The following is a 14,141-nucleotide window of genomic DNA, read 5'->3' on the forward strand; positions in this document are numbered from 1 at the left end:
TTAGGGTTTCTTGTTTTGGAAAATTGTTACTTGATTAGATTAATTGGATAATTATCCTTTACCCTATTTTTTCGAAATTTAGAGAGATAAGGATTAGGATTAAATTAATTGATTAATTTAATTAGATAATCATTACAAGATTTAATAAATTAATTAAAAGTTAATTAATAGATAAATTTTAAATCTAAATAATTTGTTTATTTCAATTTAAAATTTAATAGTTTAAATTTCGAAAATTTATATAAACCCTTGGAGTTTTAAAATGTCTTAAAACACACCTTATATATATATATATATATATATATATATATATATATATATATATATATATATATATATATTATAATTAAAAGTTAAATATTATATATGTATAAGAATATGGTCAGTCAAATCGCTAGTATGCCTCATTCACAAAGCTAGTCTATAAGGGGGGGGGGGGGGGAGGTATAAGGAAACTGCCTATAAAATGGTAGTTGAATGGGTGTCTACTCTCACCCACCACTTCCTTGATTAGTGGATGGTCGTTTGCAGAACGGATTTGATAGGAAAACTACTTCTCATTAAAAGTATAATGCTATTAAAGAAAGTACTAGAACATTATTTTTCAAAATCCCAAATTTCGTTACCTTAGGAAAAATGTGAAAAGTATGCTAATCCATGAAATTCTACATTAAGCTTTATTGATCGTTAGTGGAGCGTGTGTGGTTAATCGACACACTAAAAGGCACTAATAAAGAGTAGTAATGGCTATCTTATAATTATCATTTTGATGGAGCGTGTGTGGTTTACCGGCACATCAATAGTTAATGATAAAGACACTAAGGTTACCAAGCACATTTGCGTGGTTATTCACATCTAGTTTGTGATCCTCGGTATCCCAGTCACAAATAGTAGAGCATAATCCGAGATTAAAACATGCCATTAAATAGTTTTAATGTATCTCAAAAGAATTAGGAATTTCACTTCGTTTGTTTTGTCTAATGGTGGAATTGGTGAACCGTCATTCACCTACCTTTATGAGAGTTAAACTTGGATCTCGGCATCCCATTTCTATGTTGTAAATCGTCATAGTTGGGTCCTAACCTGTTGGATTAATGTCTATGTCCATAACTATAATTGGTAAGACTTGACCCGACCCGACATAGTCCATTTGGGTTGCATGGCATCATGCATTTTGGATAGACTAAAATGAGAGAAATAGCACTTAAGGTTTGTTAATATATTATAAGTTCTAATATATTAATAAGGTTATTTAATTAGTATTGATCAAGAATTAATTTGGAATTAATTAAGTGATCAAAAGGAGACTAATTAAATATATGGGTTGATTGTGTAAATCATTCATTCTTATATATATGTGGGCTTCTGATCCAAGATTCCTTATGTTGGACTAAGTCCATGGGGTGACCCATGGATGCTCCATGGAGGTTAAAATCCATGGAGCATAGGGAATGGGTAAAGTCATGAGTTACATGGTGTAAACCTAATAGCCACCATATAAAAGAATCCCATGGCTCAAGAAATCGTGAACTATGTGTGAGTGTGAGGGCTAGACGATTTCACGGAGTGTTTAAGTTTCTCTCAAGTTATTCCAAGTGTATTTGGTGTTGTGTTAACCATTTGACGTGTCACACTTGGGGCACTAGGCACTCAAGCTTCATCAAGACTTTCTACATCAAAAAGGTATGTATTCTATCTTGTTATATTCATTGTTTTGTATGCTAGATTAGGATAATACCTTGGAAGTTCATATTTGCATGTATAATAGAGGAAACATAGATCCAAGGTATTTAGGGTTGCATGTACACTTAGGAGTGTCAGAATGCTCAAAACCCAACAGTGGTATCAGAGCCACGGGTTGTTTTCTGTTATATTGATGCAAATATTTTTTTTTTTCAAAGTTGAAAAAAAAAGGAAAAAAAAGCATGAATTTTGTCAAATTTTAAGATAATTACTTGTTCTTGTGAAAAACTAATTATATGTAAAATTTGAATAATTTGCTTTATGAGTTGAATTAGATCAAATTTAATAAAAGATAAAATTATATGATTATTTTATTAGTTTTAAAAGTTTGATCTAAAGAGTTTAATTTTTTTGAAACCCCCATAAGTTATGGATATGAAAAGGTTTTAAAAAAAATTGATTCAAAGTTTTTATGGGGTTACAAAATTTGGTGTTAATGTTTTAAAGGATTCCATAACTTAAGAATAAGTTATGAATCACCAAAAGTCTTTTGTGTTACCTTGTTTTATGAGTGAATTTAGATTAATGAATAAAATTATGTTATAGTTAGTTATAACCCAAATTAATCTAAAAGAAGTTCATAAAATGTGATTATGTAACTTATAAGTCACATTTATGAATTTTAAAACTCATAAAAATTGCCATAGGTTACAAAATGAAGAGTCTTTTTCCTCATTAAATTGTTTTATGACTCGATAACTTGTCCTCAAGTTATGGATGTTCAAGAGTTACTTCATTAAATTTTTTAAAACTTTAATTAAACTCATAAGTTATGAAAATCCAAGAGTTTTGAATAGTTTCCAAACTTGCCCTCAAGTTTTGGAATTTGTGAAGTTTTCCCCATGAATACATTAATTCCAAGTTAGCCCTTAGAATTTTAAAAGTTAAAATCCAACCCTTATACTTTATAATATTATAAGTTAATAATATTTATATATATGTATAAGAGTAAAGTCAGTCTTACCGTTACTAGGCCTCATTCACGAAGTCGGTCTATAAGGGGGGTTTAAGGTTACTGCCTATAAAATGGCAGTTTAATGGGTGTCCACTCTCACCCAGCGCTTCCTTAACCGGTGGAGGGTCGTTAGCCAAACGGGTAGGACAAGGACTAGATTTCTCCCTTCATTAAAAGTATTAATGATAAATACTAAGTAACTAAACTCTTATAAATACCCAATCTTAGTTATTTAGGAAAATCTGAATAAGGTGCTAATCCAAGAAATTACACTTTGCACATTGTTTAAGTCGGTTAGTGGAGCGTGTGTGGTTAACCGACACACTAACTCGTATTTAACAACGTAGGAAAAGGGTAACTTAATGTTTATCATAGTATCGATGGAGCGTGTGTGGTTAACTGGCACATCGATTGAGGGGTAAACACTTAAGGGTACCAAGTAATTTGCATGGTTACTTCACACCTTGTTTTGTGATCCTTGGCATCCCAGTCACAAAACCTGAAGGGCACACTCGAGATTGAAACATGCCATTGAACAGTTCAATGAATCTCAAAGATCTAGGAGATTCAAATCCAATTAAAACCTAATAATACATTTAGTTTATCTTGGTGGAAATTGGTGAATCGTCAATCACCTACCTTCAAATATTTTATAGCTTGGATTACGGCATCCCTCTTCTAAGTTATAAAATAGTTTGTTGGGTCCTGGCCGTAATATTTCATATTGGGTGTCATATTAAGGACTTTAAATCAACTATCTTGAGTATCTCCCAAAAAGATGTCTGGTTTAGACATTTATGATCTTCCTAAATCTCTTGAAACAAGCTTTCCTAAATGAAGATGATGTCCCATGGAAATCATACTTCTTTCACCTACTCCAATTATTCTCCCTAACCCACAAGTTCTTGAAAATTTTAAGGTCACTCAAGCCCTATTGGAAAGCAAAGGTCTATGTGTGATCACATCTTGGAGACATAGTCACATATTGACAAGCCGGGAGAGTTGGGTGTCAAAGAGTTGAGAAAGTTGGTGCCTCAACTACTTTCTAAGTCACATAGTGAGTTCCTTTAGGACTCCTATGACACAGACTATGACAAGACCCTTAATGATCTTATCTATTTGCTAAGATCAACTTCCTAAAACTTTATGGACATTGAAAATGATGACATTGGATATCTAGTAAAGCTCTCTCTTCCCAGTGGAAAGGGATCGGCCATAGTCAACTGGGTTGACCAAATGGTAAAGAGAAAAGTTAAGTCTGTGATAGTCCCGTGTACCATTACCAAAGGGTCCATATGTTTATATTGCCAAAGGAAGGGGCATTGGTTGGGAATTTGCCAATTTACCTAAGGGTGTTAAAGTCAATAAGTTTGACTCTACTTTAGGTAAAGTCCACTATCTAACTCTGCTAAGTTTCTATTCTGAGATTCTTGATACATGATGTGACTGGGTCACATGTTGATATTTTAAGAATCAAAGAAAAGTGAAGAAACTTAAAGAAAGAATATGTTGAATCTGATCACGTAGATGGATTTCTATCGCATAGTTTGAAGATCGGATTCTTGAGCTACTTCTTAGGTGTTATGAGATATTGCTTAGGAATAGATAACAACAAGTTTTCATATGAATTGTAAGGATAAGTTTTTCCGTAAGTTTTAAAATAAAAGAAAATTTTTGATTTTATTTATTTTAAAATATCCTTAAAATGGAATTTGAGGAAAAATTGTTGCTTATATGATTCCATTAATAGCAAGAGTGGAAATATGAAATTTATTCTTTTAGTTGTGGTAATGTCTAAATTTACCAAATAAGGAAAGATTCTCATCACCCAAGTTTCAATTGGACCGGGACTTGGAATCATGCAAGGGGTATAGCATGATGGATGAGAACTTTCAAGTATTGGAAAATTAAGACTAATTACTTGTTCACATGGATGTGTGAGTCAAGTGAAGGACTAAGGGATCGAGTACACATTCTTGTGCACTGATTAAGTCCACCACAAAAGATCGATAAGACTATTCGTCATAGTTTACTAAAGCTCAGTCAATATGATTATACTTACAAGCTTAAGTGTAACTCTGAGACATTGGAAAAGGTTCCAATGTCTGGCAGAGCGAATAAGAAGAATCAACTTAGGCAAAAAGATAAATGTTTCTCAAATCTGAAAAGATGGGAGAGTACTTTAGTATCAGTTTTGTAATCATCTTAATGATTAAGAAACAATAGCACAATTATTTCTCTAATGGAACCTTAGTGCATTCTTATAACTAAGAAGAGGAACTTGAATTGTTGAAATGGTTAAATCAAGAAGATGAGTCATACTTCGTTCCAATACAAGTCTTAGAGTCATACTCCAAGATTGTAATTTGAGTGACATGTCTTAAAGAAGGTTAAAAAGCACATGTCAAATGTAAGAGTAAAAGTTTTCTACTCTTGTAGATTTGAAAATGGTAAGTTGTGATGTTTCGGATAAAACAAAGACCAACTAAGGCCAATTGTCTGAAGTGTTTGTCTTGATAAAGAATCTGCACTATCCCTTGAATATTTGAGAAGAAAGTTTTATATGTCAAGAGGACAGTGGGAGCCTTAAAGGTCTTGAAAGTCTCAAGAACTAATCAAGAATAAAACCTGAATTTTATCACTAGCACACGACTTGAGGTTTATAACCTATCATGTTGACATATTTTGTGCCCATTCCAGTTAAAGTTGGCTTTGCATATGAGTTCTTAGAGTTCTCAATTTGTTGCACAACAACTTGGAAGCAATGGCAGGCCCTAGAGCTGCCAGGTGGCAAGAAATTAAGATTGAGTTCAGTCCATATGAGTTTGGATTTGTCATTATCCTTGTCTTATGACTATGGTTTTGACAATTCACATGGATAAGAACACATACAACATTAAATCTAGTTGTCATAAGGTTCTCTCCGATTCATGAAAATGATGGTGAGGAAACACTTTCACTAAGTAGATTTTAGCTAGATAGCAACTGCGGTATTTGCATTCTCAAAGTCGTTAGTGGAGCGTGTGTGGTTAACCGGCACACTAACCTGGACTTGTGAGAAGTGGCAAAAAGGACTAACCATTATGATTACGACATCCCTCTTCACAATTGTTTAGACACACCTATGAGCTATCTAAGGTAAGGTGTATGATTTTGATAAAGTTTTATCAAAACAATCTAGTATCAGAAATCTAAACTTTGGTAAGAAAGTCAGCTGATTTCTGAGTACATGTAAAAGCTAGTGGGAGCATAAGTGTCAATGTAATAATCATCATGTTAGTGGGAGCATGATAATTATGATAAGTATTTCAAGTTAGCAATGTTAATTATAGAAAACAAAAGTTTCAATTAGGAAAGAGTTGTTTTGCTATAATTAAGGGAGAGGAAATTATACTTCATCTCAAATCTAAAAGCTCGGATTGAGGTTTTAATCGTATTTAGTCAAGGATATATATATAATATATATATATATATATATATATATATATATATATATATATATATATATATATATATATATATATATGAATTTCATGTTGGAATGGCTCAACATAAGAAAATTCTATATATGGGTCCATTATTTGCGTTCTAAAATTCAATTATGATTACGACATCCCTTTTCATAATCTGAATTATGAGAACTTGGCAAATAGAAATGGAATGTTATAGCAAAAGAATGGTTTAGTCTTTATGTGAGACATCATGAATCGTGTCCCTTATGCTTCGGATATAGGATCGATTACATGTGCTATATTCATCGTTTCTAAAATTTTCCAAATGCCTGGGGCATTAAGAAGGGAAAAGGTCTAGAATTGGATATGACTAAAAGGATTAATCAATTGTCGAGGACAATCTAAGGTTTACCAAAGATTGGGTGCTCAAGGACAGTTAGAAGTATAGTGATAATTCTGGAAGGACCATATTGACATAATCTGTAAAGAGGTAACTCTTGTTCAAAAGTGATTGTCAAAATGAATCTAGAAATGTTTCAAAGTTAGAATTTTCAATCTATGTAAGGTTAAGGAAACTTAATGCAAGAAGGATATTTCCAAGGAGTTGATCTCCTTTGGAATACTTTGTAATGTTTATTGTCGAGTCCTTGTTACTTTGTGCATAATCATTACAAGAGGATCAATGCATATAAGTTTAGAATCTAACAGATTTCAGTAAATGGCATGAATTTTGAATTTTTGCATTTGCTATAAGGATTTGGGACTGTGAAAAGAGGATCATTGGAGTTATGTTCAATTGATCTATTTCACAAAGTAAAGATCATAGACAAACATATTATGCATACTTGGTGTATAACATGACTAGTGTTTAGAAAACATAGTGTACATGCTTGGAGAATGGGAAGACTATTGTTTTAAATTCAAGAATAAAGTTGATAGCTAAAACAGTATACAATGAATAATGTGTAATCATATGGTGATAAATAAAAGGTGTTTTATTTATGTTCATAGGTTTTGATACCATATTGGATTCAATTATTATTGTGTTTCATTTTGCATGTTTTGACTTCCAGAATAAACTAGGTTATCCTTCCGGAATGACTAAGTTATTCAAACCATCCACATTCGGTCATATGTTGGAAGTAGATATGAATCAAGACTGTCATGGGTCGGCTTGCAGAGGTCTAAGATGTTGGACAAAGGGCTACAACACTCATGATTGCTCATAAGTTCTGAGTATTGGATTCAACCCACGCTCAATGGAATCACTTCATGAATTTTATCACGAGTGTTCATGAGACGATAATATCTTATATTCTTCAAACCTAGAGATATGAGTTGTTACTATGAGTTGGTTGTACATTGATTGCACGAAAATGCATTCGGTAACTCGGTGTTATAAAACGTGCCTTTGTGTATGATTCAACAAGTCGTAGACCATATGAGTCGAAGTTTATCCATTCCTTTTACCTTCAGGATAAAAGCGATATTTGAGGGCTCCTCGATAATTTGATGATGACAAATGGAAGTGCTCGGCCGGGCCAGGACTGATTTGATTTGTTCAATTAGTCAGTCGTCATAAATCGGAAATCGGGAAACAACAAATGGACAGAGAGAATGATTATAATCCATGTATCAGTGTATATGATATCTAGAATGGAGGAATATATGATCCCTTATCTAGTGGACAAGTCATTGACAAAGGTCAGAGTTCATCTACAAGGTCAGAGTTCGACAGAAGCTTTTGAGAGCTACGATTGTCAGTCAGTTCTTGAAGTCATATGCAATAATAGTTTTAGACGTATCCAAGTGGGAGACTGTTGGATTAATGTCTAAGTCCATAACTATAATTGGTAAGACTTGACCCGACCTAGCATGGTCCATTTGGGTTGCATGGCATCATGCATTTGGATAGACTAAAATGAGAGAAATAACACCTACGTTTTGTTAATATATTATAAGTTCTAATATATTAATAAGGTTATTTAATTAGTATTGATCAAGAATTAATTTGGAATTAATTAAGTGATCAAAAGGAGACTAATTAAATATATGGGTTGATTGTGTAAATCATTCATTCTTATATATATGTGGGCTTCTGATCCAAGATTCCTTATGTTGGACTAAGTCCATGGGGTGACCCATGGATGCTCCATGGAGGTTAAAATCCATGGAGCATAAGGAATGGATAAAGTGATGAGTTACATGGTGTAACCCTAATAACCACCATATAAAGTAATCCCATGGCTCAAGAAATCGTGCACTATGTGTGAGTGTGAGGGCTAGACGATTTCAAGGAGTGTTCAAGTTTCTCTCAAGTTATTCCAAGTGTATTTGGTGATGTGTGAACCATTTGAGGTGTCACACTTGGGGCACTAGGCACTCAAGCTTCATGAAGACTCTCTACATCAAAGCGGTATGTATTCTATTTTGTTATATTCATTGTTTTGTATGCTAGATTAGGATAATACCTTGGAAGTTCATATTTGCATGTATGATAGAGGAAACATAGATCCTAGGTATTTAGGGTTGCATGTACACTTAGGAGCATCAGAATGCTAAAAACCCAACATAACCTTGATATGATATCTTTGGGTTATTATATTGAGGTGTCATGAAATCTAACTAAAAGTATCTTTCTTTTCAGATGTGTACTCCTATAAACACTTCTGCTTCATCATCCTCCAGCCACAACTTCTCTTTACTCAACATCTGCTCCAAAGTCGTTATGGATGGCTCAAACTATAACGATTGGATGCGCAACATCAAGATGGCGCTTAGATTCGAGGACAAAGAGTATGTACTTGTAAAGGATCTCAAAGAACTTGATGAGTCCAAAGCCACTCTCGAAGAGTATGCTGCCTACAAGAAGCACTATGATGATGCTACCAAAGTGGCATGCATCATGGTTGCAACCATGTCCCCAGAACTGTAGAGGTACTATAAGGACTACTGGCCTTTTGAGATGAACAAGGACCTTATGGAAAAGTACCATAAGCGAGCTCGTTAAGAAAAGTTTGATGTAGTCAAGTCACTCATGGCTTGCAAGATGAAAGAGGGGGAATCGGTTGTATCTCATGTGCAAAGAATGCAACGCTACATAGAGCGTTTGGTCAAGCTCAACATTCACTTCGATGAGGAATTAGCCATTCACATGGTCTTGAAATCATTGCCTGATTGTTATGGTCAGTTTATCTTAACTTACCATTTAAACAACACTGAGCAGACATTGGCCCAAGTAACCCTGTCTTGGCCATTGGACAGGGAAAGGGGAAGAAGAGGAAAGGTCCTCCCAAGCAAAACTAGAAGAGCAAGGCTGAAGCTGTGTCATCTAGTAATGGCCCAAAGGCTAAGAGCAATGGTTCCACTCCCCATGTTTCTAATCCAAAAGAGGTCATTTGCATTTACTGCAATCAGAAGGGGCATTGGAAGAGATCTTGCCCACAATATCTGCAAGATATCAAGGATGGCAAAGTGAAGCCATCCTCAGCTGGTATTTACACTATTTCTGCTAATAACTCATTATCTTCTCATTCATGGGTCCCTAATACAAGATGTGGTTTTCATATATGTTCTGATTTGTAGGGGCTAAGGGAAAGTGAGGAGATAGAGCATGGGAGGATAAACTTGATCGTGGGGAACAGAAAGTCTTCACCGGTTACCAATATCGGAGTTTATCAACTTTTGCTTAGTAATGATGTTAGATTAGACTTAATAAATTGTTGCTATTCGTCTGAGATGACGACAAACATTATTTCATTTCATGCATTGTTCAAACAAGGTTTTAAACATTCTTTTAATGATTTGAATGGTTCAATTTCTGTTTATAAGAATGGTGTTTTTATGTTTGAAGCTTTACCTTGTGATGGTGTGTATGAAACAGTGACTTGTGTTGATAGCATAGGAAATAGTGTACTTAATATTAACTTGTCTAATAGTGTAGACAAGGCATACTTGTGGCATTGTCGTCTTGGACACATTAACAAGAAACGCATAGCCCAACTCCAAAAGCATGGATTGTTGGAATCATTTGACCTAAAATCAGATGACATGTATGAATCTTGTCTTTTGGGAAAGATGACAAATTCACCATTCATAGGTTCTTGTGAAAGAGGTGAAGGTCTGTTGGATCTCATACACACAGATGTGTGTGGGCCCTTCAGATCAACCACAAGGGATGCTAATCGATTCTATGTGACTTTCACTGACGATTATAGCAGATATGGTTATGTCTACTTGATCAAACATAAGTAAGAAAACTTTGAAAAGTTCAAAGAGTTCAAGCATGAGGTCGAAAATCAATTGGGCAGAAAGATAAAGATACGTAGATCTGATAGAGGCAAGGAGTATCTTAGTATCGAGTTTAACGACTATCTGAAAGAATGTAGGATAGTCTCACAATTGACTCCTCCTAGGACACCACAGTTAAATGGTGTAGCTGAGAGGCATAATCGAACCTTGTTAGACATGGTTCGTTCTATGATGAGTCGTGCCTCGCTTCCTATTCACTTCTGGTGGTATGCCTTAGAGACAGCCGCCCACATCCTCAAGCTTGTCCCTACAAAGAAGGTTACCAAAACACCTCACGAAATGTGGATAGGGAAAGTTCCCTCGTTAGAACATATTAAAGTCTTGGGTTGTGAAGCTTTCGTAAGATAAGTGACTCACGACAAGCTAGCAGCTAGAAGTGAGAAATGTGTTCTCATTGTTTACCCAAAGCAGTCTTTTGGATATTTGTTCTACAGACCTAGTGAGAACGTGGTGTTTGTAGCTCGAAGAGGACTCTTTCTGGAAAGAGAGCTCATATTCAAAGAGGACAGTGGGAGTACTATTGACCTTGAAGAGATTCAAGAGTCAACCAATAAAGGAACCTTAGATGACACTAGCACTCAACCAGAGGAAACTGTTCCTGTTGAACCGGTTGATAAATCATTACCTCTTGTAAGATCCACTAGGGTGAGTGTGCTACCTGAGTTGTATGGTTTTCATATTACTTCAGATGGTGACACATTCATAAGTGACAGAACATTGGTAAACTTAGATGAACCAGTCACTTATAAGGAAGCAATGGCAGGCCTAGAGGCTTCCAAGTGGAAAAAGGCAATGGACAGCGAGATTAAGTCCATGTATGACAACCAAGTTTGGAATTTGGTTGATAGTGCACCAGGTCGTAAGACAGTTGGGTGCAAATGGATCTTCAAGAAGAAGACAGACATGGATGGGAATGTGCATATATTCAAGGCTCGACTGGTTGCAGAAGGTTTCACTCAAACCCCAGGGGTTGACTATGATGAGACTTTTTCTCCAGTAGCCAAGATTAAATCTATCAGGATATTGCTCGCCATAGCTGCCTTTCATGACTATGAAATCTGGCTAATGGATGTCAAGACCGCATTCCTTAACGGGAAGTTGGCTGAGGATGTTTACATGAGTCAGCTAGAGGGCTTTGTTGATGAAAAGTTTCCCAATAGAGTGTGCAAGCTTGAGAAATCCATTTATGGATTGAAACAAGCATCTCACAGCTAGAGTCTTTGCTTCCATGAGAAAGTTAAAGAGTTTGGTTTCTCTAAAAGTAAAGATGAGTTTTGTGTGTATATCAAGGCTAGTGGGAGTATAGTAACTTTTCTGGTTTTATATGTCGATGACATATTACTAATTGGTAACGACGTTCCAACCTTGAATGAAATTAAGTCTTGGCTTTGAAAGTGTTTTGCCATGAAAGACCTAGGAGAAGCCGCCTATATTCTTGGGATTAGAATATTGAGAGATAGAAAGAAGATACTAATTGGACTTAGTCAGAGCACATACTTGGATAAGGTACTAAAGAGGTTTAGTATGGAAAACTCCAAGAAGGGAGAGCTACCTATCCAAAGCAATACAAAATTGAGTAAGACTCAATGCCCGAGTACAAATGAGGAAATAGATGACATAAGTCATGTACCTTATGCTTCCGCTGTCGGATCGATCATATACGCTATGACATGTACTCGCCCTGATGTGGCCTTTGTTTTGAGCATGGTCAGTCGCTATCAGGGAAACCCAGGTAGAGCTTATTGGATAGCCGTAAAGAATATACTCAAGTATTTGCGAAGGACGAAGGACTGGGTCCTTGTGCTTGGCGGCAATGATACTTTGAGAGTAGATGGTTACAATGATGCCAACTTTCAAACAGATAGAGATAACTTTCGTTCTCAATCTGGCTGGGTATTTCTACTGAATGGAGGAGCAATTACTTGGAAGAGTTCCAAGCAAGATATGGTGGCTTATTCTACTTGTGAATCAGAGTACATAGCAGCAAGTGAAGCATCGAAAGAAGCAGCTTGGTTGAGGAACTTCATCGGGGATCTCGGAGTTGTTCCAACCATCCAGGAGCCTATGGAATTGTTCTGCGATAATGAAGGAGCGGTTGCCTTGACAAAGGAACTGAGAGATCATGGTAAAACCAGACATATTGACAGAAAGTACCATTTCATCAGACATAGAGTAAAAGAAGGCCATCTTACAGGGAAGAGGGTGTCATCTGAAGATAACCCAGCAGATCCCCTCACAAAGGGTCTGAGTAGGGCTAAGCACATTCAGCATGCTCGGCGCATAGGACTGAAATATGATATTAGTTTTAGTAGTTAGATTAGTTTTGAAAATTGTAACAAAGTAAATGTAATTGACTTTTGGAGATTAAATAATAAAGTATTATTTATAAGTTTAGGTTCTACCTTGTCAATTGTTTATTATTGTGTTTCATTTTTGCATGTTTTACTTCCCGTATAATCAGATTATTCAAACTCCACAGTCACTCGTACTTTTGGAAGTAAGTAGTGAATCAAGATTGTCATGAACTGGATTGTAGATTGTCTAAGGGTAGACATGGCAATAGATTTGCTGCAACATTCATGAGTACTCAAAAATTGAGATTTGAGTATTGGAAAACCCTCGCTCAGAGTATTACTTCATGGAATTCATCACGAGTAAGACTAGGACGATAATGTCTTATAATCTTGAAACAAAGATATATGAATTGTAATTTACAAGTCGGTCATGCATTGGTGATACAAAAACGCATCAGTAGCTTGTGTTATTAAACGTATTGTCATGTATAATTTGATGAGTAAAAGATACAAGCATATGAGTCAACGTTTATTCATTCCTTTTTCCCTAACTAAAAAAGCGATATTTGTGCGCCCCTCGATGATTTGGTGTTGACTTATGTGTTGGGCCCAGTCAGGACTAAATTGATGTGTTCAATTAGAAGTCCTACATCATCACAAATCAGGAATCGAGAAACACGGATTCTGGACAAAGAGATTGATTACATTCCATGTCTTTTGTCTAGGGATATCTTGTAGAATGAAGGATTATATGATCTCTTATCTTAGGACACGTAACTCACTGGGTCAGAGTTCGCCAACAACTTTTTGGAAGCTACAATTTGCTGGTCAAATTTAGAAGGCATACTAGCAATTATAGTTACAGACTTATCCAAGTGGGAGACTGTTGGATTAGGTGTCTAAGCCCATAACTATAATTGGTATGTACTTGAATTAATAGCAACACAGTCCTTTTGGGTTGCCCTCAAACCTAGCGACCGGACAAGGAAATTATGAAAGGAGATATATTAATTTATTATAAGATTAATAAATTAATATAAATGAATTTATTAATATATTAAAAGATTAATCTATTAATTAGAAATCACTATGTTTAATTAATATTTAACCCGAAATTAATTAGAATTAATTTTGGGGTTAAAATAATTAATTACAAAGTGCAGGGACTAGTTTGCAATTATCTAATACTTGATTGGAAGGCTCTAGAACCCCCTTGGAAGAGGTTGGACGAAATCTATTGGGGAAACCCTTATAATTTCGTCCATAGGGGCTTGGATAAGGCCCTTGGGTTTGCTTAGGCCCTAAGCAAAGGATAATTAGCGTTTCCCCTAAACCCTAGATCCCTCAGTTATATAAGGAGCCTCCTGGTTCACATTTTGGTCACTC

Source organism: Lactuca serriola, chromosome 3 (genome assembly GCF_051521515.1).
Source record: "Lactuca serriola cultivar US96UC23 chromosome 3, Lser_US96UC23_V15, whole genome shotgun sequence".
NCBI lineage: Eukaryota > Viridiplantae > Streptophyta > Magnoliopsida > Asterales > Asteraceae > Lactuca > Lactuca serriola.